The sequence below is a fragment of the Pieris rapae genome, chromosome 21 (genome assembly GCF_905147795.1).
Source record: "Pieris rapae chromosome 21, ilPieRapa1.1, whole genome shotgun sequence".
In the NCBI taxonomy this organism is placed as follows: Eukaryota; Metazoa; Arthropoda; class Insecta; order Lepidoptera; family Pieridae; genus Pieris; species Pieris rapae.
Genome location: NC_059529.1, coordinates 3,714,568 through 3,740,017, shown reverse-complemented (window position 1 = coordinate 3,740,017; position 25,450 = coordinate 3,714,568). Strand labels below are relative to the sequence as shown.

At 31.7% G+C, this 25,450-nt stretch overlaps 1 protein-coding gene across 2 annotated transcripts in view; it reads right to left on the bottom strand.

Moving 5' to 3' along the window:
- Positions 1 to 23,311, bottom strand: part of LOC110996662 (cGMP-dependent protein kinase, isozyme 2 forms cD4/T1/T3A/T3B) — a 104,017-nt gene extending 80,706 nt beyond the window's left edge. The window contains exon 1 of one of the 2 annotated variants that reach the window (XM_022264463.2): positions 22,969 to 23,311. The gene's annotated coding sequence lies outside the window, so the exon portion shown is untranslated. Of the gene's footprint in view, positions 1 to 9,879; positions 9,898 to 22,968 lie in introns of those variants that run through there. The other variant, XM_022264464.2, reaches the window with a different exon arrangement.
- Positions 23,312 to 25,450: the final 2,139 nt, after the last annotated feature.

The following is a 25,450-nucleotide window of genomic DNA, read 5'->3' as shown; positions in this document are numbered from 1 at the left end:
GGTGATTGCGTCAACTATGATTATTTTACACATATTAATTACCCACACATTGACATGTTCAAGGATGCCTACAAAAACGTAATACGTTTATGTACTACGTATTAATCACTTTTACTGAGAACAGGAGCGGGGGGGGGGACAAATTGCTTAGTCTTATCAAATATTTATTTATTAATTAACTTTTTATTTTATTTATTAACACTTCGTTACATTACAATATAAAAAACATTGAACATAATTAAAAGAAGAGGAGGCAACTGGCGGCCTTATCGCTTTCAAGCGGTTTCTTCCAGACAACCGCTGTGAGTAAAGGAAAGAAATGTATCAAATTACATAAGTAGAGATCCGAACACATTTGTATTTAAGCTGGTTGGTACATTTGTAACGAATTTATAAAAGGTCTGACAACAAAAAATATTTTTATAATGAAAGAGTTAAAATAATATTAAATATGTTTATTAGTTCTGTCCTTATACATATTGACAATCAAGTTCTAATGTTACTATTTGTTTGGATAAATTACTTGACTGCGTATGACGCGGAGAGTTAAATCGCGTTTATTTAGAATTAAGAGTAATTGATCTTCATTGGCTGGCGACTATTTTAACAATCTTGTATGGGGTGACGAACTGACTGTCTGCGCTTTAATATAACGAACATACAGGACGTACTAGTCGTTTTTATCTTAATATTTTATACTGCATATGAAAACCTTGGTTGGACTGGTTTTAAAATTACGAATTGGCAGGTTGATAAAAAAGTTAGATTTTTAAAAAAGGAATTCTAAATTTGAAAAAATTATCAGCCAGGTGTACTGAACGTATATAAAATTGTCTTCTATATCTAACTTCAATAGATTGTTCGCCAAATAAGGTGCTTCCGTAGTGGTCATTAAATAATTGAACAAGGCAAGTTAAGGTAGGCATCTAGTGGTATTCAGGCCGGCCAATTTAGCTATATTATAAAAATTTATGGAGCTATGTAGTTGAAATGTGATACAAGCTACGACCTTAGTACTTCTTCGTATTTATGGATATCAATATATTTCCTTAACGTCATAACTTATTTCCTTTTGATGTCTCACTCATTAACAAGTCATTACCAATATAAAACTATTGCCTTTAAATATCGATTGATGGTATTTTAACTGCCTTTAATTGAACCTCGTATGCTATATTTACTTTTTAAATATTATGATACTTATACAAATGATGAATTTATGTACTAATATTTTACAATGACGAAAAAACCTATTAAGTCTGGGCCTCAAATCTCTGTGTGTGTGATCATTTCTAATAGGTAAGATCACCTAAATCATCCTTCTGTATTGACACACTAAGGCATGCCGGTTTCACAATTTTTTCCTTCACCGTACGAGTGACTATTAAATGCGACATAATAACCGGAGATCGAACGTACGAACTCACGGAGAAGACGATACGAATGTCACATTACTATTTAGATACCCATGCCATGAAATAAAGTAAAACCCGCGTTCCAGAAAGTCAGTCACTTAAATCTAGTTTCATAAGGTCAAATAATTTTTTCTGTATGAAGTTTGACATATAGAAATTTGGAGACAAGTATACCACTTGTATAAAATTTTGCACGCGTGCATGAAAGCCTCAAAATATAAATATATACAAATACTATGTCATTCCAACAATATCAGTTACCTATTTAACCTGTATAGATTATATCAATAATTTTTTAAAAAACTTTTAAACCTTCTACGGTCTGTGGTTTAAGGTTATAATATGGATTATGGACTAAACGCAATCATATTTTTTGTTAAACTGAATGCGTTTAAAAAAAAACTATGGTATGAGTATTTATGTTCCAATTTAGCTATGACAGTTCTAAACTTGTCAATCTCTATGAAGTTAAACACATCGTGACAGCGCACAAAGCAAAAGTGTGACTTCATTTATCATTTGCTGCTGTTCCATGGTCAAAGATTTATTTAAGATGTATGTACTTAAAGTTTATTGAAAGCCAAACTCAGCATGACATTAAAGGTGTGATATGAATCGGTTCATAATCAGATTACTTTTAACACGTCAAAACAATTATTATGACAGTTGATTGACGTTTGATGCAATTTGACAACTGACATTTCATAATTAATCTTAATCAATGCCAGTGTGATTATTGACTCCATCTGACCTTGCTTCAGTAGGTGTCGTTTACTTAAATTCTAGAATACTAAGAGGAAAATGATTGTAAATTAGACTTACTATGTGAAGCAGTGTCACTACTACTAGCTCGAACAGACATCTTTAAAGAGACCACATGGGTGGCTGACATTTTCCAAAAGAACTACGGCCGCTACTGAATCGTAATAACCATACCAACAAAGACATAACTTGTAAAAATCCAAGTCTCTTAACGCAGTTTTTGTACGGTAAAAGTTCAACATCTGATAGGTGACCATATAATTATCACAAATCTTTTATATATATATATATGTATTTAATATTTAGATTGACTCAGAATTCGTGGAAAAGGATAGTACGGCCGTGCTTTTTTGCTCAACTTGGCGGGCGCACTGCTATGGCCCCAGATAACAACAAATTACAAATTATATCTGAGCATCAACCGGAATCCGAAGCTGTAATACAAAAAATATGCCTGCGTACAAAGTACACATGTCAAAAGGAAAACATCTTTGGAAATTAATTATGACTAAGGTAAAAGCCCCTATAGATGGTCATGTACTAGTATATGATCACTCCATGTATTTGTATATCTGTTTACACACAGTACACGTGCTAATGAAAATGTAAATAAATAAAAAATCTGCGTTTTATGCGGCAGAATAGCCTATCGAATGTTCTATCTAAACTACAAAACGAATTCATCAAACATTAGCGTGTATTTTTTCTCGATCTCCCTTTCTCACTCTTCCTAAATCGGTCTCAATTCCTCAATTCGCCAAAAACGCTGCACATCTTCGTGAAGTTTCCGTAAAACTTTTACCTCAATTTACCTACACAAGTTTCGTTTCAAAAATGAATAAAAAGTCAACGGTCTTCTCATAAAAGTACTATAAACCTTGATAAAAAAAGGTTTTGTTTATTCACGTTTATTTTATGAGACAAGAGGGTAGAACAAAAAATAATAATTTCCCAAGAATTATAATATTCCTTATAATTTTACGCTACAACCGGCCTTTTAAAATTACTCACTAGTGTGTAATTTAATAAAAACAAATAAATGCAGCCGTAATTCTTGAAAGGCTGTGTTGACCAGATGATTGACAGTTTAGGTACAGCCTTTCGACACCGCAACATATATAATTGGCCAATTTTTGTGGAAAACTGTTATTTTACACTTGCATTCTTCTTTGAAAGCAGGAATGTTTTATTGTAAAATAATGATCAGAATATATTGTACTAAAGCGGAAGTTAGCAAGTTACAGGTATTTCATAGAACTCAGTTTAGAAAAAAAGACTAGCACGGCCTATTCGATTTTGTATTACATAGTAAAAGGTCTGTTTGATTATTAATTTTATAGTTGCTTTTCGATATAAGTCATTTAATATTAATCAGCAAAACCTGAAATAATTAATAAATTTGATAGCAAGTTTACTTTGTTATATATGTAAGTACCTAATTTTCTATTTTTTTAAATCATTTTATCAAAATATGGACAAACATTTACAATAAAATCAAAAAATCGCCAAACAGTATAACCGTTTGTTGGCGATAAATAATATAAACTTACTTAATTTACACTGTAAATTGTCCACTTTAGCGCGTATGTAAGCTTTACATTTTCCCGGCGTCAAGGCGGGAGTAATTATGACACATAAAATGTACTAATATTTTATTTTTAATTTATCTCCTCGCTCACAATTTCACGAATTAAACAATATCTTAACAAAAGATAATTAACGTTTCATTTGTAAAGGACAGCAATCACAGAAACTGCAAGGGCACGTTTTTCTGATTAATTTACGACGTGTGGCATTTCCATCGCATACCCGGTAATTTTGTAAATGACAGGTTTTTTCATAAACTACGACATCAGTAGCCATTCCGGCCATTATAACAAGGGGCGGGTTAAATGATTTAAATCATCTCGATATAAGAAATATTTATTTTGAATTCGACATAATGTTGCTTTATTTATCGGGTACTTCGCCTTGAATGTAAATTATTGCTTGTCGATCGCTCCTGTTTTGGAACCATGTTTTCGGAATAATTCACGTAACAAGTAACAGGTGTATGAAAAACATTGTTGATATTTTAATCCATAAATATAATGAAAACCAGAGGCGCTGCAACCTGTTTGGGTCTGAGCCGCCGATTTCTGTAACTCTTCTCTTTTCATGATCATTTCTGAATTTAATAGGCAAGTAGGTAAGCCGCTTGTGACTGACGCACGCCGTCGACGTTTGGGTCTAAGGCAAGCCGGTTTCCTCAAGACGTTTTCCTTCACCGTTCGAGCGAATGTAAAATGCTCACAGACAGTCCAGGGGTGAACAGCCAGAAATGGAACATCAGGGATGACAGTCTCACACACACACCACTAGGCCAACTCTGCCCAAGAAGTAGAAATGTTAATCAGATAATGTTTTTTTTTATTTTTTTGACCTACCCTCAAAATTAAAAAGTATCTGATTTAAAATTTCCGTACTACTACTACATTTCGGTTAGGTTAGGTTAGGTTATCAAAAAAACTTTTAAACCAAATAGACAAATTTAGAAACATTTTTGCAAGTGGAATTTTATAGAACTATTTTATCTTCGCAATAGTTTTTAGGATTCTAGGTCATAATTAGAAGCACCAAATTAATATTTCATAAAATAATATACAGTATTCACTGAATCCGATCAATTTTCGTTATAAAAATGACTATCAAGTACATGGTACTATTTGGTATTATGGTAAATTTATCATTTTCTGATGTTAGTGCATTGTGTACATATCGATGACATACTTAAATCGTACAACGTAACTTTTGCTTTTAATTATAGCATGTGTGGGAGCATTGCTACTGGAAACACTTGTTGGAGTTTATTAGAGCCATTATTATGTAAAACTTGGTAAATTATGCTAAATCTATTGATTAAAAACAAGATAACTATTGTGCTATTATTATTATCTGCAAAATTATTTGTTAGGATGCGCAGAACTTGTTAAAAGTTTACTCCGGTAATTTGAAGTTTAACGGCCAAACAGTCATTTAGGTAGATATTTTAATATATAGGTATATTTTTAAACATGCATAAAAACATAAAATTAAACGATTAAATTTAATTTTGAAATTTAAAGTATGTACTGAAATTGTGTTTTTATAATTTAACAGTCACGCTGCTTTTGATTAATTCTATGCATTACACTAGTTTTCTGATTGTGAAGATGCCAGTGTTTCCCTAGATTATTTGTGCCACCAAAGCCTTTTAAAAGAATCCAATGTTGACCATACATATTTTTATTATTAAAAAAAGAATTATACTCTTAAATAGGTTTTATAAACAAAACTTGGAAATTAAAAACAAAACACAATAAAGCTTTAAAATATAAAATGAAAAACTGAAATAACAATTCCGAATATAATTTCGAATCCCAAACAATAAGCTTCTCTGTGGGGCCTGGTCGTACACTGATCGAACGAGTATTCTAGGAAAATAAATTTTTTTAGTCCGTTTTTATTCATACTACTTAAGACTGGAGAATAACAGATGCATTTGCAACATCGTCTAGATATAATACCGTATTGAAAGGTTAAAGCTATTAGCGCTTCTGTTTTACTTTGGTTCAAACCAATTACCATAAGTTTACACTATCTTGCATGGTACTTTATGGCTTCAATAAAGGGTAAAGAGTAGCTCTAAGTGGCAAGGTATTTATTACTTTAAAAATATGTATTATGCTGAATATGAGAATTAAACATAATAAATATTAATAAGTTTATGTTAGACTTCGGGGCCGTTCAAGTATATTACGTTAGCACTATAGGGGGAGGAGTATTTTGGATCTAATCTATTTATTTATTTTTATTTGAATTATTTATTTATTTTTATTTGGTACAAATATAATATGGTTGTACAATCGAATGTCAAGTAATCAAATTTTTAAATAATTGGTATCTTACATATTTATTATACGTTATAAAATTAATTTTAACTTTTTTTTTTAGTTTAGCATTGGGCTAACACTGCTCATGTACTTTGTTACTTTCAATTGCAATGGCAATACCGATTCCGTTTTTTCTATGCAAAATTCAACAAATTTCTCTCAACATTTGTATCACTTATATCTCTCTATTAAGACTCAACATTAGACAGTACGAAAAAAGTGTCATTGAGAGTAATAAATAGTTATTCATTAATCACGTGATACAGAAGTATCAAGGACTTATATACCGTGAGACAGTATATTTGTAAATAATATATCCTATCTAATAGCATGGTATAAAGGCATGGTAAGGACATGGTATTAGAGCGTTTTGGCGAGTTCTGAATATTATTATTTTTTATAATTAACTGAAATATACAATTTGTGTAGTGTAAAAATAATCTGTTACTACTTGTATTGTGTAAATAAAAGAGCAGTGTTGGCCTAGTGGCTTCAGCGTGCGACTCTCATACCTGAGGTCGTAGGTTTATTCCCGGGCTGTGCTGTGCACCAATGGACTTTCTTTCTATGTGCGCATTTAACATTTGCTCGAACGGTGATGGAAAACATCGTGAGGAAACCGACATGTCTTAGACCCAAAAAAAAAGTCGACGACGTGTGTCAGGCACTGGAGGATCACCTACATACGTATTAGATTTAAAAATGATCATGCAACAGATTCAGAAATCTGATTCCAGGAAAAATAACCTGCAATTTTGAAATTTTAAATCCTGTCAAAAAATTGTTGTAGCAGCATTATTAGTAGGATTAAATTTTCCTACAAGAAATACATAGTATGAAAACATAAGATGGAGTATAATGCGTCGTCCAGTTAGCAAGCATAGTGTAATTGAAACCGCGTGATACCATACTCGTAGTTACGTATATTGATATCCTATTCGCTTCATCTACTTGAGTAAATAAACACATATATAAATGTATACAAACAAAGTTAAACTCAATAGAAATTGTTCCTACCCGAATAACATAACCTAATGTTAATCCTTATCGTGAAACGTTCAAAATATACGGTTTATTTTTTTATAGAACAGGGGGCTAACGGGTAGAAGCTCTAATGATTTAAGTGATACTGTCACTTATGGACACTCTCAATGCGGTAGGGCTCGTGAGTGGGTTGCCGTCCTTTTAAGAATTGGAATGCTCTTTTCTTAAAGGATTCCAAATAGTTGAGGTGCAATAAATATAACAACTGAAAGATTTTCACACTTTCAAAACCTCTCACAGTACATCGATAAACACATAAGACATACATTTTAACTAAGTTTATAAATAGACAAGTGATAATTAGCTAGTACAATAATTACCTATTTCCTTAAACGACGAAGCATTGTAAGTTTATTATACTAATAATAAAATCAATTACTTTACAATATTGCCCATGAGTATAGATATAATATAATATGATAGTCGCGGCCGGCGACTTTCGACTTAATCGCGCGTTATGCCAGGTATAAAATGTAAAATCCAACTATTACATATACTACATGTTACTATCGTTTGGCATTAAATTTATACACTAAATATAACGTTAAATAAATGATTTGCCAACATGCTTAGCTTATCTTTCTAATATTTTTATATCCAGGATTCGCCTTCGTATTCTCTACTGATTTAGTCATAGATTGCGCAAGAGGATTCATTATAGAGAGTCAATAATAAAGCCTAGAAATCGAAGATATGTTTAACTTTCTTTCAGCGTTTCAAATTTTTCTGTATTAAGTGAACATCTAATGTATCTTCCAGGGGGGTTAGATCGTTTAGAATTTATCTATATTTTAGCTTTTAATTCAAAATGTTAAAATTTATACGAGTTTCATTAAATTTATTATTTAGACGAAATTTATTTGCTTTGGTTTTCAAAATTGTTTAAAAGGTAAAAATGGACTAAGATGATTACAACTTTGCCAATTAAAGCCAAAACGCACTAGGATTTTTTTTGGCTGAACCGTAATGAACACATTAAGCTATAGTTGAAATAAATATGATTTTTAGATATATAAAAAAATAGAAAGTTATAATTAAAAGTCACTTAAAAACATTATGAATATGTCGTAACTATTTGATAATTATATGATTCAAGGCTGTTACTAATCTTTTAAGGTCATTGACCTTATTGAGTTGTGGTGTAATCAAAAATGAGAATTGATAAGACAACAGCAGCACTGTTTATGGCTAAGTGGATGTTATGCAACGTGTTAATATAGTTAAATTTAATCTCAAAATATCTTTATTCAAGTAAGTAACGAAGAACACTTATGAAAGTTATCAAAAAATATGTTAAATTCATTGCTAACAGTTAAGACGTATAGAGATGGCAAGAAGAACTGTCAATAAACTCACCGCCACTCTTTTTAATCGCCAAGTTTTTTATTTTACACAACGTTTGTAAGGAGTTGCAACTATTTCACCATGTTTCATATGACATCTTAAGTAATAAAGAATAATAAAATAAATTAAAAACAAAGATTTGTCCTCTATCAGCAGGAGGCATGGTGAAATATGAACACGCACTTACATTCTACAATACGCAAATACATAGTCGAAACAACTTATATCACCGCATACACGAATTCAAGTACGATTTAGATAAAACGTTTTTCATCCATATTTTTTTAATTATTATTATATTTATATAAGTTCGATAGCAGCATGCATGCATGCACAAAATTACTTACAGAAACATTAAGGTTATAGAAAATAAAACGTTTAAATGTTAATCAAAGAAATATAAATACATAACATCACAATTTAATCTAAATGAAATCTTGTATTGGCTTAATGGTTTCAGTGTGAGACTTTCATCCCTGAGGTCGTAGGTTCGATCTCCGGCTGTACACCAATAGACTTTATTTCCATGTTCGCATTTAACATTCGCTTGAACCCAAAAAGTTGACGGCGTGTTTCAACCACAAGAGGCTGATCGCCTGCTTGCCTATTTGATTGACAAATGATCATAAACCACATCTGAGGCCCAGACCTAAAAAGGGTGTGGCACCAAAGATTTATTTTTTATTTTAAACCTTGTATATTGTTCAATTCTTACTTAAACGTTTCGTTTCATATACATTTGAAGTTAAAATATATTTGAACTAACTCGAACTTTCATATTAAAATTATTACCAACTTTGTAGTAAGTGGTGAACTTAATTTACTTAAGACAAGTATGTAACCAAGACTTTTAAATACATCCAATCTTTTAGATTACTTGTAAGATAAGGTACAATTAAACTTTTAATTTAATATCTTTATTTTGAACCTTGTTGAGTGTCAATCTCGTAAAGAAATTATTACGCAAAGTATAATAATTGTTTTATATGCATAAAAGTTTACAAAGAATTATATGCATATTACATTATCCTTACAAATAATATCCTCAATATAAATGCCCCCATAGGCAAGACGCATTTCTATGTCTGTTTCATTGATTTGCAAGTACATGCTAGGTAGGTACCTACTCGCTAGGTGGGACTTCTTTCTTCGCTTACCAAAATTTTTTTTTTAATCTTCGAGCATGTATTCTTTTTATTATTCACTTGCTTGGAAACCACTATTTTACAAAAAGTTTAGCATTACCTATATTTCGATAAATTTTGGAAAACATTTATTCCGTTAAATTGTGTTGATATCAACGGTTTGTAGATTTTGTTAAAGTACTTGTGAACTATTTTCTGAAGTATTGTATCTTAATTAGAAACATAATAATCGAAATTTAATATTAATTTAAAACTTACCGAAAAATTCTATACAAAACGATTAAAATTTATCACTTCACTAAGATTTTGCGATCGCAACTTCGTCTATATGTGACGCGCGCGCAGTGTCAAAGGAATTGTATCAAACTGGTGGCAAATGTCAATTGACGGTATTGTGGATTATTATCTGGAAACATCCGCACAAAACATAGGCATAAAACATAAGTCTATAGTAGTGTGCTTTTCTGAAAGTTACTGGTTTTTATTAAATATACATTCTTGTTACTTTTTTGTAATTTTTAAAAAGAAGACGCTAAGTAGATTCAAATATGCCAGTAGCGAGTCTGCTGCCGTCTCCTCAAGCCGTGGAACTATTCTTTGTAAGACTAAAATACCTTTGTATCACATCAAAGGTGCTAAAAAAACATGGGAAAATTTTTGTAAAGCCAATGTGCAAAGATAAAACTGAAAAGAAAACAAGCTTCCTAAAAAATGCCAAGAGTCATCTTACTTCTTAGCTAAGAGTAAAATTCGGAATTCAAAAAATGATATTCAGTTTAGTCTTTTTTTAATGTATGTTGTGCATATGTTTATAAAATCATTAAGTATCAGCAAATTATTTTATGGGAACGGTTTGAGGTTTATAATATTTAAAAAATGTCGGAGATACCATCGTTATCATTATTTATTTTGCATTATAAACAAATTTGAAACAGCGACACCTAGCGACGAATAGCAGTGCTGCTATAACGTGAACACATAATTATTTTTAATATACTTATGATGACACTCGCTAGGTGGCGCGCATGTCAACAATAGGTTTTACTTGTTTGTGTAAAATCGTTAAAATAACGTTTGCTATTTTTCACTAATTTTAAAACACACTACATTTTGCATTGAAATATTAAGAAAATATAGGGCTTCTAACCAACATTCTAAATAAATACCAGTGACATTATTATATAATATATGTGCCATTGCGCATTCTTTTTTCAGGAAAGCAATAACTAATGTAAAAAGTCACCACCATACGGAAGGACAATATACAATCCTCATTTATCGTATGTCAAGTTATTTATATTCGATATGAACTCAATGTCCGTGATCTATATTTAGTCTTTTCCGATAAGAGTATCATAATACTAAATAATATTAATTATTGTTCAAGAATTACTATTGTACCAATTCTAAATAATCGCATTCAATGACATGATTTGTTTTTAACTAACTTAAAAAAACAAAGGTTGATCAATTCGATGTGATTTTTTAATCTGGAAATTTGGATTGAAGAAATAGTCAAAGAATGTGAAAAAATATGAAGTCTTTGTTCATTTGTAAATTGAGCTATTACTTAAAGACTATTAGGTAGATTTGAAATAAATTTCATAAATAATTGTTAAAACGAATATGTGTCTTCTTCTGGAAATCAAATACATATAATAAATCTAGTTTTCATACTTACTTGCTTATTAATTTGTAGTTTAATAGTCCAAATATAGCTTTTATCGAATAAACAATGATATCATCATAAATTGAATTAGAATTTTGAATCACATAATTAATTATTATGCCTATTTACGTATGTGGTAATTAAACAAATATTTACATTAGAATTGCTAATATGTTATTTTAGGTGATAAAACAAAAGGTTATGTATTTATAGCTTTATAGGAGATGAATATAATCCGGTCCATAAAATAAACTAAACTAACATAACAGCGTTAAGGTATTTCGTTTGCACATTATATATCGCAATATAATATCATGCGTGGAGATTAAAGGACCGCTTATATGCAAGCAAGAGATATACACAGCCGTTAGAGCTAATTGAATTACTTAAGACTTTTAGCCAAGATTTTAATAAAACATCGATTCTATCGTAAGAAAAAAATGAGTTTTACATTTCGATTTTGTCATAGTTAAAAAACCATTTATACGTAAAAAAAAACTTTTTATACGTAGTAAAACTTAGATGTACGTCGACTTTCAATCTTATCCTTAATCGTCTAATCGGGGATTTAATTTCGAGGTACTGTTTTACTTTATCTACTGGAAGAGATAGTAACATGCGTATCGTGATTTTAATTCCAAAAGTATAGACGAAAAGAACTAGTATATTTTAAATTAGTGTTTTTGTGAATATGTATGTTATGGTGAATGTGGTAAATTACAAAACAGATTTTTACTTTAATTTTTACTTATGTAAATGACGTTGTGGTTTATGACATTTTCCTTTGAATAATTGTTATGTAGAGGGAGGGTAAAAACTTGGTGAGTTTCTTTCCCGTTCTTCTCAGAACAAGGCCTCCTGGTAGTTTTGCGAACGGATGGCGTAGTTTTACTCTTTCGCGAATTTTTTAAACGTTTTTGACATTCATAAGCAATAAGACGCATCTAAACTGAAATAAATGAATTTTGATTTGATTTGATTTTAGTATATTTAAAAAATGTAAGTCTTTTAATAAGTAGGACCTTCTGTTGCTGAAACGCGTTGCTTTTCCTAGAAATAAAAACAACTTAGTCTCTGTGGGCGGTTTGCGTTTCCTTAAGATTTGTTTCTTTAACGGATTTGGTTATACCTTTCAGCGTGGGACGATACGAGATATCGAGTTTGAAACAGGTTTAACATTCTTTAAGTAATGATAACGTAACATTAAGAAGACTAGTCCCGCATCTTTATTTACTAACTATGCTAAAATATTTTTAAAAGCATGAGCCATAACTAGTTTTTGGGACCACCATGGTGTAGGCAGGGGGCATAAATATAACAAACATTTTGTAAAAAAAAACTTGGAAATAAAAAAGAGTAACGTTTTTATAGCCAGTTATTCTTTTCCGTTCTACGCCCTTGCAAATCAAGTGTGAACTGGCAGTAATTGTAAAATTAGAAGCATTTAATATATATTTCTTTTTTGACGTTCATAAGTGTACATTATGTTACCTACATGAATAAATGATTTTTGAATTTGAATTGAATTTGAATATGAAGCATTTATAGGTACAGTGTCCAATAAGGAAAAATACGAAATAAAAACAATCGAATCGGACAAAGCACAAGTCTATGTGATGATGTTTTGTCTTTTTTATGATCTATTTTAATGTCTGGATCAATTCTAAATGCTTCCAGTCCTAGATATTTATCCGTGGGACCTATTGCAACATGAACACACAAACAGAGAGAGCAAGAGCTAGTGATAAAGGGCAAACCACTCACGACACTGTATTATCTAGATAATAATTTTCAATGAATTGCCTACACAATAATCAATTACTATATTAAAAACATACGTTTTTATTATTAATTTCAAAATATTTAAGAAAAATGTCTAATTCTACCTACCTACCCTCAGAAGTTTTTGTTGCTTTTAATTATTACAATGTTTGAGGTATGGTTAAAAGGCTTACATAGAGATGCATCCATCCGACCATCATCAGTAAATATTTTTACTGATTGTATAAATTATTTTAATTGGCTTATTTTACTTTGATTAAACGGTACAGAGGTAAACTAAGTTATTAATATATTACATGACTTAGAGGACGTACGCGTTTATTTTTACCATTTCTTTGTAGAAAGCAAAATACAAGATAAACTTGTAATGAGAATACTTATGAATGTTCATTACAATTAATTTACAGAAACATACCTACATCATTAGGCCGGCAACGCACTCGCGAGCCCTCTGGCATTGAGAGTGTCCATAGGCGGCGGTATCACTTAACATCAGGTGAGCCTCCTGCCCGTTTGCCCTCTGTTCCAAAAAAAAAAGAAGCGTTTCAGCGAGCCTTTGAAGCCTTTGATGAGCCAAATTATTGTGAAAGAACAGTTTTGCTTAAAGTTTTGCCGAGATCTTTAATCATAGTTTTGCTGTAGATACAAAAATATTTTTTGCACAAGAATCAAAAAGATCAAATTGTTCGTAGATTTTTCGCTCTTGGTTGTACAGTACGACAAATTTAAAAACGGCGACTGGTGAATGCTCAAGTCAAACCATTAAGACGATGATAATATGCAAATTCAAACAAAGTGCTCCTTGAACAAAGTTCGCTTTATATGCGAACATAGTCATGGGCAACAGCTGTGTATCGATAAATGTGCTTTACAGTTTATATTTGATGATTACACTTCAAACTTAAGTGCATTATGTGTACACGACAGTAGCGATTAAATAATTTGTATGTGGTTTTAGAACAAGTTAGTCCTACACACAAACATAAGAAAGTATACACGTACATAGTATCTCTGGGTTTGGCTCCCAGTCAACAATTGTTCAAAAGTAAACAGGGTCATTTCGTGACTGATAAATATTCATATAAATTACTGCTTCTTAGTCATTTTAAAGGCTCTTCCGATGTTAAGTGATGCCGCTACCCATGGACACTTACATTGTCAGAGGCTTCGCGAGTGCGTTGCCGGCCTTTTACGAATTGATACGCTTTTTCTTGAAGGACTCTAACTCGAAATATTTCAATGGGTAGCTGATTCCATATAATCGTGGTGCCCGGCAGAAACAGGCTTAAAACGTTCAGTTGTGGAATACCTGACATCGAGGTGGAATTTCGCATTCTGCGTTGTCCGACGATGGAACTAAGCCGCTGGTATTAATCCGAACCGAAACGTAACTAAATCTAAACGTCATAAATGATTCCGTCTCTTAAACACATAGAGAAGGACATCTAAGTGTTGAGTGCATACATGAATCTTCAATCATCCAACGGAAACGTGTAGATGTAAATCGTATGACTAAACAGTTCTAAAAATAGATGTACAGGAATGGTCAATCCGATAACTCGCTCTGACTCGACTGGTTATATTTACCAGATATTACAAATATAGAATGTTGGTAACCTATTTTTATATTGCAACACCAACAATGTGGTTATCATTAACATGAATTTATTAATAGAAAAAGATTTCAACAAATCGATTCTTTTGAGGGACTTATCAGTTGAGCGATTCTTTAGGTTGACTGAAATTTCATTTAAAACAGATCAGCTGAGAAGATTGCAAGAGAATTCCATATTCAAAATTTGGGGCTGAGCTACTAAATGGCGCCACCTTCCCAGTCTATATCTAGTGCTGTACATTATCACCATTACAAACGTTATTAAAGTGTTTTAATAATATTGATAGTGTAGAATCCAAAACTATATACAGAGCACAATGGGTCCTCCATTCTGACAAAGAAGAGCCTAGGCCACTGCACTAAAATGATGATCACTGTATGGAGATGGAACGAGGGGACGAAAAAACGAAGAGGGAATCATTTAAACCAGTGTTTCCCATGTGGGGCACAAGCCCCAGAGAGGGATTTAGTGCATGTGATTGACATATGTTATAAAAATTTACTTACTGTATTTCGTTCTTTGTAATTTTCTAGAAATAATAATAAGGTAGGGAAACACTGATTTAAACTAATATTTGATTTAAAACCAGTATAGGTTTTCATTATAAAATTAACATTAAAAGACAAGTCTAGACTTTAATAGAGCACTTTTGATGACGCAAATAAATATTTTTTTTGTCGACGTTTGCTTAGCGACATTGAATTAAATTTACCAAGGCTTTCTTAGTAGCGACATAAATGCAGCTGAAAGCAATTATTTCAACGATTATGCAGATATTTATGACAAATCGAACGATTCATTTGTCCTAGTTGTGACATTTAACGATTTCAATGAAATATTAAATCAAATGACCTTTGACACTCACATAAATCCTAATATGATACAGAATTTGTTGATAGGACGCGGCGATTCCATCAAAAACATGTATATGGAATAGTATAGTAATAGTATTGGTTTTCCTGTCCTGTTTTCTAGGACGGTATATACAGACATGCAATAAAGCAACAATACTTCATACCTTGATAATTATTGGGTAAACAAAAAATCAAGGTTTCTTGGTCCTCACTCCCGGTATTCTAAACAAATTAGGTAAAGGAGTAGGATATTATCAAATTCATTTTGAAGAAGAATTGATGAATTTGATATTGAAGTTTTTTAGAAATACACACTGACCACACTATACTACATCATAAACAACGCAAGTCTTATAAGCAACCCAAAAAAGGCAGTTTCTACGCCCCTATATCTACTTCCTTTCCATTTCGTCTTTAACCACTTTCTGAAAACTGAATTTTCAATAACGATTCAGGATTTATTCACTTAAACAACAAGTCCAACGCTGAAAAGATTTTGAATTTTAAGGTATGCCATTGTACCATTTCTATGAATTACTCGTGGTAACACGAGGTTATAAGTTCAGTTCTAGGCTAAAGAAATATTATTTCAGATAATGCATCGGCAAGCATAGAAGAATAGTCGAGTAGCACCAAACTCATTTATGCGTGGATGAAACTTAATGTACATATACACTTAATATGACAATTGTACATGCGAATTTGTTTTATAAATTTATAAAGCCTCAAAACCATTCAACCAGATTCCACATAGTCGTACTACTTTTAACTGTAAATTTAGACATAAATACCCTATTCATTAATATTTTTGTTACCCCAAATGCTAATAGTTATATTTTAATGTATAGTGGGTAATACATCTAATCTAATAAAGTTCTATACGGTCGTTAATTTTTAACCGCTATTCCATAAAATAAAACGCGAGGTTAAAAAGAGAAAAAATAAACAAACCTAAAATTAAACTAGAAACATCAAACGCGCAATGGCTGTTTAAGATTTGCGAGAATTGTTTGAAAACTGAAATACTGACTCAATTTACACCCTACTCCTTTACCTATTTTATTTATAATACCGGGACGGAATTTATTACCAAGAATTTATTTATTTATTTATATGTATTTTGTAACCCTTTTACCCAATAATTTATAACGGTATGAAGTATTGTTGCTTTATTGCCTGTATGTATGTACCGTCCTAGAAAACAGGACAAGAAAACCAAATCCCATGTGTTAAAAAAAATGCATTTTTTGCATGTTTATTTTTTTTCGATACTGCAATAATTTTGATTACAAATATGTCAACTACAATGAAATAATACGTTTATAATTATGATAAAATAATTTAGTTCTTTGTATATGCATTGTCAAGTAATTCCTAAATATAATTTTAAATGTATTTTAAATTATACAAGTTTTATTCTACAAATTAAAAAAAAAAGTTAAATTTTTGTTGAGTAAATAAAACAATTTTTTTACAAGATTCAAACATCGAACGAACAATTTTTTTCAAGATTACAATGTACAAATATTATTTCATAAACAAAACCCTCAAAATAATCTAAAGCAATCTAAAAAGCGAGAGATATAAATGATAATTTTGCAAGATTTTCGTAAGATAGTGCTGCGGAACTGTCAGTTAGAAAAGTGGATAGGATCTATTTTAGGCAAAATATTATGATTATTAACTAACACGCAGCAGTGAACCTACAACTGACAAAGCGACTTCTAAGCTTAAACAGCTTTAAAACCTAGGACTGTCCTGCAAAAGAAAAAGGTAGGTGGAACATTTTTATTGACTTTTCATCTATTTTATCATCGCCAACGTTATTGATACCTTAAATTGCGATCCCAAACGGAAGCTAGCTCTTGGCCAAAAGAAATACATAAATCGTCTTCTAATTGAATTTGAACCTGATTCATTGGCAATCTGCCTGTACTTTCAAAATACGTGTGTAACAGAAGTGCGAATAATATTACTGTCAAATCGCCAAAACACTTGTTGCTTAAGTAGGATAAGGAAAGTGTTGAAGAATATTTTTAATCTAATAAAAGTGTGGATATATTATGTCACGTTAAATTTAAATACGAAACAGTTGTCATTATTATTAAAACCCATACCCAAAGGTAACTCCACACAGAGAACAGAGAATTCGTTACGACATTCGACTTACGTCGACAGAATCTTTAGCTAAAGACAGACAAAGTTATCACATGAAACCACTTCGAATTCTATCTTTACAAAACCAGTTTACCCTGTAACCTACGTACATTCATTCAATAGGATAGAGAAAATCTATTTTTAAAATACATATACATATCAGTATATAAAAACTGGTAAAGCGGTTTATTCAAGCATATTTATTCAGACAAAAACGATTTATTCTCATCTAATTGTATTGCGTTTTCAAACAAAATATTTTAATTTTAGATAAATAAACCCCTCTTATATATAACCTTTAAGTTAGCTTCATATAAAAAATCAATAAGCATTAGTGGTTCATTAGAAATATTTTCGTGCTATATTAAATATCTTTAACTTAGATAAGAGTTATAATCTCTAATCCCTTTATTAACGCAATCCGACAATTTGAGAGCCCAAGTAGGTAAATGGCATTTATAAACGATTGTTATCAAGTATTGTGGTATGTGTAACGTTTCTAAACTGGTGATATATAAATACTGCATTTTTTAACATTCGTTCAGTAATACATTCCGTTATTTCATTCGTGTGTGTTATAGGTTTCAAATGACGGTTCATAAATATTTATGTACAATTTTCTGCGGTCTTCGATACATAATAATGTAGTTTTGCGAAATCAACATTGGAATTTTAGAGGTATCGTGTGTTATTTGTCAATTCGGCTTGAGTGCTGAATTGTTTTTGATGATTGCCGATATTAAGGTTTAGGCCAGGTACTCTCTTGGCTATAAATAATCTATGATAATAATTAGTGACTGCATAGATTAACAGACGTTTTTAATTGTCCGTTGAGTGAATTGATAAGGTTTGCTTTATCTGTGTTCCTATGCTACGAAGTAGTATTTTTGTAAATACTTAAATCTATTATTGTGTTATGTTGGGTTGTTTTTTTCTATGACGTATGCATTGTTTTGTATACGATGTAAATATAAATACTTACCGCGTCAGTCAAGGTAGCTTATTAAATTAATGAAATAAATAATATTATAGAGATAAATAAATACAGTTATAAAGGTTTATTCTTGTTTGTTTTTTAATGTATTTTCAGAGTTCTTACTTAATCTATTACTCAGTAAGTCCAAGGTGATATTTTACATTAAATAGTAATTACCTGCCACACTTATTCCTAAAATTTTGAACGATTATAATCGAATTCAAAGATTTGTGAATGAACTGAATGACATAACAGTGATGAAGGTAAAAAGTTCAGTAGCTTTATTTATGATATAATAATTGTTCATAACCCATAAATGAACCTCAAAATTATTTGCATATATATCACAAAAACAATGTGTTTCAGTTTAATTTAAAGTTCACGTTAAGTTAAATCAATATTATTCAGTAATTTTTTTTATATACAAAGGGGGGGGCAAACGAGCCTCCGGGACTTCCAAAAAGGGCAGTCATCGCAGCCCATACACACCATTTTTTGTGGGTGCGATGCCGGCCTTTATGGAGGATTAACTCGAATTTTGAATAGTCGGAGGTCGTATCTCTCAGGGAAGACCCCAATGGTAGTGGATTCCACAGTTCGCTAACTATTTAATTTTTAATGTTTTCTTTGTACCCATTATTTTACAGCTGTCTACCTGCTGAATAAGGTTGGAATTTTCGTCTTTTTATGTTTGTAGCATTGTCAAATTGCATCATGGGTAAAGGGCAGATTTCAGACATTAAGAAAAAGTAAATACTTATTCAACGTAGTTTGTACTAACTCTATTGCATATCAAAGTCTGCAGATATATGCAGGGCACTTTATTTTTATTTTATAGAACAGGTAGTAAAAGGGACTAGGAAGCTCACCTGATCTTAAGTGACACCAGAGGCCATGGACACTCAATGCCGGAGGGCTCGTGAAGGCGTTACCGAGTCTAATGTTATACATATAAGTATAACCTAGTAAATTTGGGCCCTGAATGTAAAAAGTGTGGTACAAACTACAAACTATACCATAGGGACATCATAAAACTGGATCTGTATACATGTAGTGGTACATATTTATATGGAATTTAAATGTCACCAGCAGCCCTATTATGAACTAGTTTGAACACGTTTCGTATTTCCTAACCAATTATGTCTACGAATGTATTAAATACTTGATATTCGGATCACGGTATTACCTCGTAAAGCTTATACCTAACACACATCACATACATGAAGTATTACATAATTTTTTGCATATTTGAATAATTCATTGCTGGATATCGATATATTGAAATTGGGTTTGCAATCTATATGTATGAAATTATTTATCCTGACTGATTCATTGTCGTAGAACTGAAGGCCCTATCTCAGGACGAATTGCTGTGTCATGTAATTTTGTAAATTTTCTTTCTGAAATGGATTACTTGGCTTGCCATAAAATATATCGTGTAAATTTCAAATCATGTTCTATATTAATATTCGTCATAAACTGAATTTAAAGTGTCAAAATTGGCTATGTTTGGATTATAAATTCGATACATATAGCTACTTTCGTTGTAAAATTTATACGTTATATATTTCACGTAGATAACGTAATAAATACGAATGCGACTAATAAATTAAAACTAAAATGACCGGTACGGAAATTAACAGGCGATCTATTCTCGGTCAGAGCCATTATAGCGAAGATACAGCTATTCGAATTATCTTTAAGTCGTAACCTATTTCTGTCTTCGTACTTTAAACCTTGAGAAATATGTGGAAAATTTAAGATCAACAAGTGGCTTTGACACTTTTTTAAATTTCGAATGTTAGCGATTGTATGACGGTCAAGATGAATGAAAATATAGAGATATGGGTATTTTGATTTTGATAAAAATTATTTGTGTTCGATAAATTTCGCTAGTGATAGCGTGCTACTGATAATATGTTAGACGGTGGAAACATTGGTCGGTTTGTATCAAAATTCTAAGGGAATGTGGGATAATAGAGCTTCCATACTTAACCATGAAAGTTCTCTACTTCTATATGAAAAATGTTCGTTGTTGCTGGATGGTCGTTTATCACCATCAGACTATTTTATCCCTATTTCTCTACCTCTAACATTAGAACTGATAGTTTTAATATATGCTTTGTTACATTAGTATCAAATACTCCAGTTATTATCGATAAATTATTTGCCATACGTTTTTTCTTCAAGAGTTCATAAAATTTTACTTTATGATACCTCATTTTGATACGGGCGATTGAATAAAAAGCTGCAATCAGTAACTTTGATAAATATAAGTATATTTTATTGATATCTCTTTCAGATAAAAATATTCGGCCAGATACCGTTATATTGTGTGTAAGATTCAATGTCATATATGTTTCTCGATATACGATTATATATAAAGCAGATAAAGGGGTATCGGAGCGCTGAAGGAGGATTTCAGTTAATATATTAAATATTATCTTCTTTTTGATCATTTTTCTTCTGCCTCGTAATTAGCTTCTACTTAATATATAAATTGTGACTCAATTAACCTTTTGACATGCTTTTTCATATTATTATTTATATTTTTTATTTTGAGTTTATTTTTGTAAATTATGCACTTCTTGTAATTTACCCTCTGTAGGTGTTTCTTTTTTTATTGTTTCATATCAGGATTGCCTGGAAGAAATTGTTAGTTAGCAATAAGTTGTTAGGTTGCCTAATAACTTATGTAACATTCTTTTTCGTTTTATACCGTGTATTAGTTTGTATATTATGGTAACGCAGTGTAAATAAATAAATAACATATTCTTTGAACGAAGGGCCAAAATGTTGTTTTTTTATTACCATTAACATTGTCCAATTCATACACATATATATGGGTTCACCATCAAAACGAAAGATTAAACGTGTTTCACAGCTTTGAGATCTTTATCCGGCTCCAAGTCTCTTCTCCTTATTCTGGTCCGAGATGATCTCAACGAGCAACTTTGGAAGCGCTGCTGAGAAACCCAACAAATCCAGCGACGCAAGTGGAAATAGATAGGCTATACACTCCGATGAGATTCCATGGCCATGCCACGCATACCTGGCGTCGTATAATTGCTGATGAGACTAAGAGACCCAAAAATCTCGCTCTCTGCCCCACGAAGGGTTAATAGAATATTAAGTTAAATAAGCCATCGTTCTTGAGTTATATAATAGTAAATATAAATATGTAGTTAACAGTAACGTGAATTACAATGACGACGGAGTGATGCCATAAGGCTCTCTTTTAAGTTCAGAAAAGTTTGTTGAAAAAAAAACAATTGAGTTTCTATAAAAAAATGAAATGGTAATGTTATAAAATATTTAGCATCAAGTTTAATACGATAAGACTGAATAAATGCGTCATCAAATCATAACTTAAAACGAGGAAAATCATAAACAATAATAATAATAATTACGCTTAAACTACGAAACGAAGTAAATATTCACTTACTTAGGTATCGAGTGTTTTTTGATTTCGTGAAAGATGTCTCCCTATCACATAGGTCGAGCTGGCTGGGTAGGCTAGTGATGCGCTAACCTCGATTTGACATACGAGTTATACTTAGTCGACTCTAAATCTTATCCTTACAGATTATTATTTGAATTAAATCTAAGTGAAGAACTGAGAAAATGAGGTGGTTCCAGTAAGAATTTTACCTCACTGGTGCCCCATTATACCTAGATATGTTGTAGGTACTCTATGAGATTTTTATAAAGATCATTAACAATCTTTTGTCTACTTTAATGTAGCATTTTAAATATTCAAGCAGTTATCTTATTCCCCTGTACATAACTAAGCAAATAGTCTAGCTAGTCTTATAGAAATACGGATGCATATGAATGAAACCTGTTTAGAATCTAGAATCTTATATATTATAAGCCACTCGCCGGTAAAAGTGCACGAGTAATAAACGTGATTCTCGCTTTTACTTAAGCGATAACGAAGTGATTCAATAATTAATTATTAAAGTTACTGCTGATTAACCGCCATTACAGCGCCGGCTATTTTTAGCAATTCAAAGAGATCGCGGCTTCGTTATTTAAAATGAGTGTTCGTATCCTCACCATAAAAATATTACTCTGTTTCTATAATATTAATTACGACTGTATAGAGGACAACAAGTGCTTAAAATTAGAGAACAAAAAATAGATAAGACTGAAATACACGTCATGAATAACTAGACACAGCTAAGTATATTGTTTGATTCAAGAGCATTTTTATAAAGTTATATATATTGTTTTTATAGTTAGAATTATCCTATAGTACAAAATATATTATATTACAACAGCGATACTTACAACCATACCCCCAAAATAGGTTCATTTTCGAAAAAGTCATTATCACAACAAAAACATTGAGGTTATAGTCGTTGTCACAGCATTATGACAGATGACGTGCGATAACACAGCCACCTGCACAAACAAAAAGGCACACGCGAAAGACACTACTTTGGATCACAATTATGTTCAAATAGCATAGTTTAGGGACCGAATAGGAACGCGACGCGGCTTGGCATCGCGGCCGATGAACGGCACAACACACGTCAAGGTCACTGGAAGAGAATCCAGTAGAATGCAACTCCGCTAGAGGGCAGCACACAGACGAGTAGCTACCTCGCTGCCCGTATGGCAACTAACTAAGCAACGCTAAAGTGCGCCTTAGTGATGCGCCGATAAGCGGTAAAGGTATAAATAAAAACGGTGCGCTGTGAATATGAATGAATTTACGTCAGAACTATGTATGAAATTGTTCTAGAAATGTTAAGCCAAACTAGCCCAGTCATATTAGGTAAGAAAAGGGGTCAACCTCGGAATGAAAGATAATAAGCTGCAAATTGGTATGAACCTTTGTTTTGTCATTCTAAATGTTGTCTCAAAAGTCACAATCGTTATCGTGTCCGCGTCTTAAGATATTCAAGGTCAAAGGTCACAAAAATCGGTTTTTCGCGAATATCTGGCTTTCTATCGGTTAAATGAGATTTGCATTTATTATAAAAGTTGTAGGCTATAAAATTCCCTACAACTTTTGTTTAAACTTTTTTTTCATACGACCAACCGTTTTGAAGGTAGAGCGCGAAGTGCACATCGTACAGTCATAAACCTGTACAACTGTCAACACTTCCACCAACAAGTGTAGCAGCTCATCAACACATAAAACGTTTCTACTACCAGATTCAAACGTGGTTAGGGAAGGACTTAGAACCTCAAGAATGGGGCTGGATGCTTGAAAATGAAATCCTGGAGCCCATACGAACGTTATTACCTCCAGCACCAGCCGAACTACTAAACGTAATATTTTGCAATTGCAAAAATGGTTGTGGTTCCCGCTGTTCATGCAGAAAATCAGGGCTACAATGTTCTTTAGCTTGCGGCCAGTGCAACGGACAAGCTTGCGGCCAGTGCAACGGACAAGCTTGCCTCAACGCTTCACTGTATCCAAGTAATCCCGATGAAGAAAATACATATGATCCCGATATTCTGGAAGGTTTGGAGATGAACATGACAGATAATGAGGATGATGACAATGAATCGAACATTTTTGAGCGACAAGAAGAAGAAGAAGACGAAGAAGAAGAAGATAATTAGCTTCCATTTCCAATTTCATTACAATTAAAATCAACAAAGATACTTTTGATATTTGAACTCACATTTTGATAAATGTATATTATGCCGTATTTAATAATAAATAAAAATATGTGTAAAATATATACTCTTACTATCATTTTAACTTAAAATAAAACTAAAATATATAATCCAGAATTAATAATATTTTATACTTAAATAGTTAAATATGAATAATTATATATAAATAATCAAGTTACTTACTTTAATTAAATATAAATAATTAATAGTTAGAACATAAATAATAGGCATTGTTTAATAATTATAATTATTGTAAATAATTGACTTTATAACGTATATGACTGTACGATGTGCACTTCGCGCTCTACCTTCAAAACGGTTGGTCGTATGAAAAAAAAGTTTAAACAAAAGTTGTAGGGAATTTTATAGCCTACAACTTTTATAATAAATGCAAATCTCATTTAACCGATAGGAAGCCAGATATTCGCGAAAAACCGATTTTTGTGACCTTTGACCTTGAATATCTTAAGACGCGGACACGATAACGATTGTGACTTTTGAGACAACATTTAGAATGACAAAACAAAGGTTCATACCAATTTGCAGCTTATTATCTTTCATTCCGAGGTGAAACCCCTAATATGACTGGGCTAAACTGTTATTAGGTGCTCACAATTTTCAACAAAAAAAAAATAAAGCAAAGAAAATATTACATTACGCTCGTGTGCGTAACGACAAAGTACGATCATAATACATTAAGAGTAGGTAAATCGTAAATAATATAAACATTTATTCATGTACATATAAATCGCTAATAAAAAGATTATTTAATGCCATATTCATGTGATTATTAATGTAGTGTAGGTATATCTCACTACTGCCGTATTTGAATTGCCGATGATGAAGCTATTTGATACAAGGTGGCGCTTTAAGACATTCAACTACTATGGAAATTAGTTTCTTGTATGTAGTTGAATTTCATAGTATAATTTTTCATCACTGTACCTAATTTATGAGCATAAAGATATATGAAACATCGAACTTTTAATCTCTCTTTTTATTTTGATAATACGATTTTGTCTATTTTGTAAACACAATTATTTGCATCGGGGCAGTTTTACGGAAAGCAAATTTGCTTCGAAGTGGAAACAATTATATTTAATTAAATTGTTTCATTTTAAAATCGACACCAGAATCT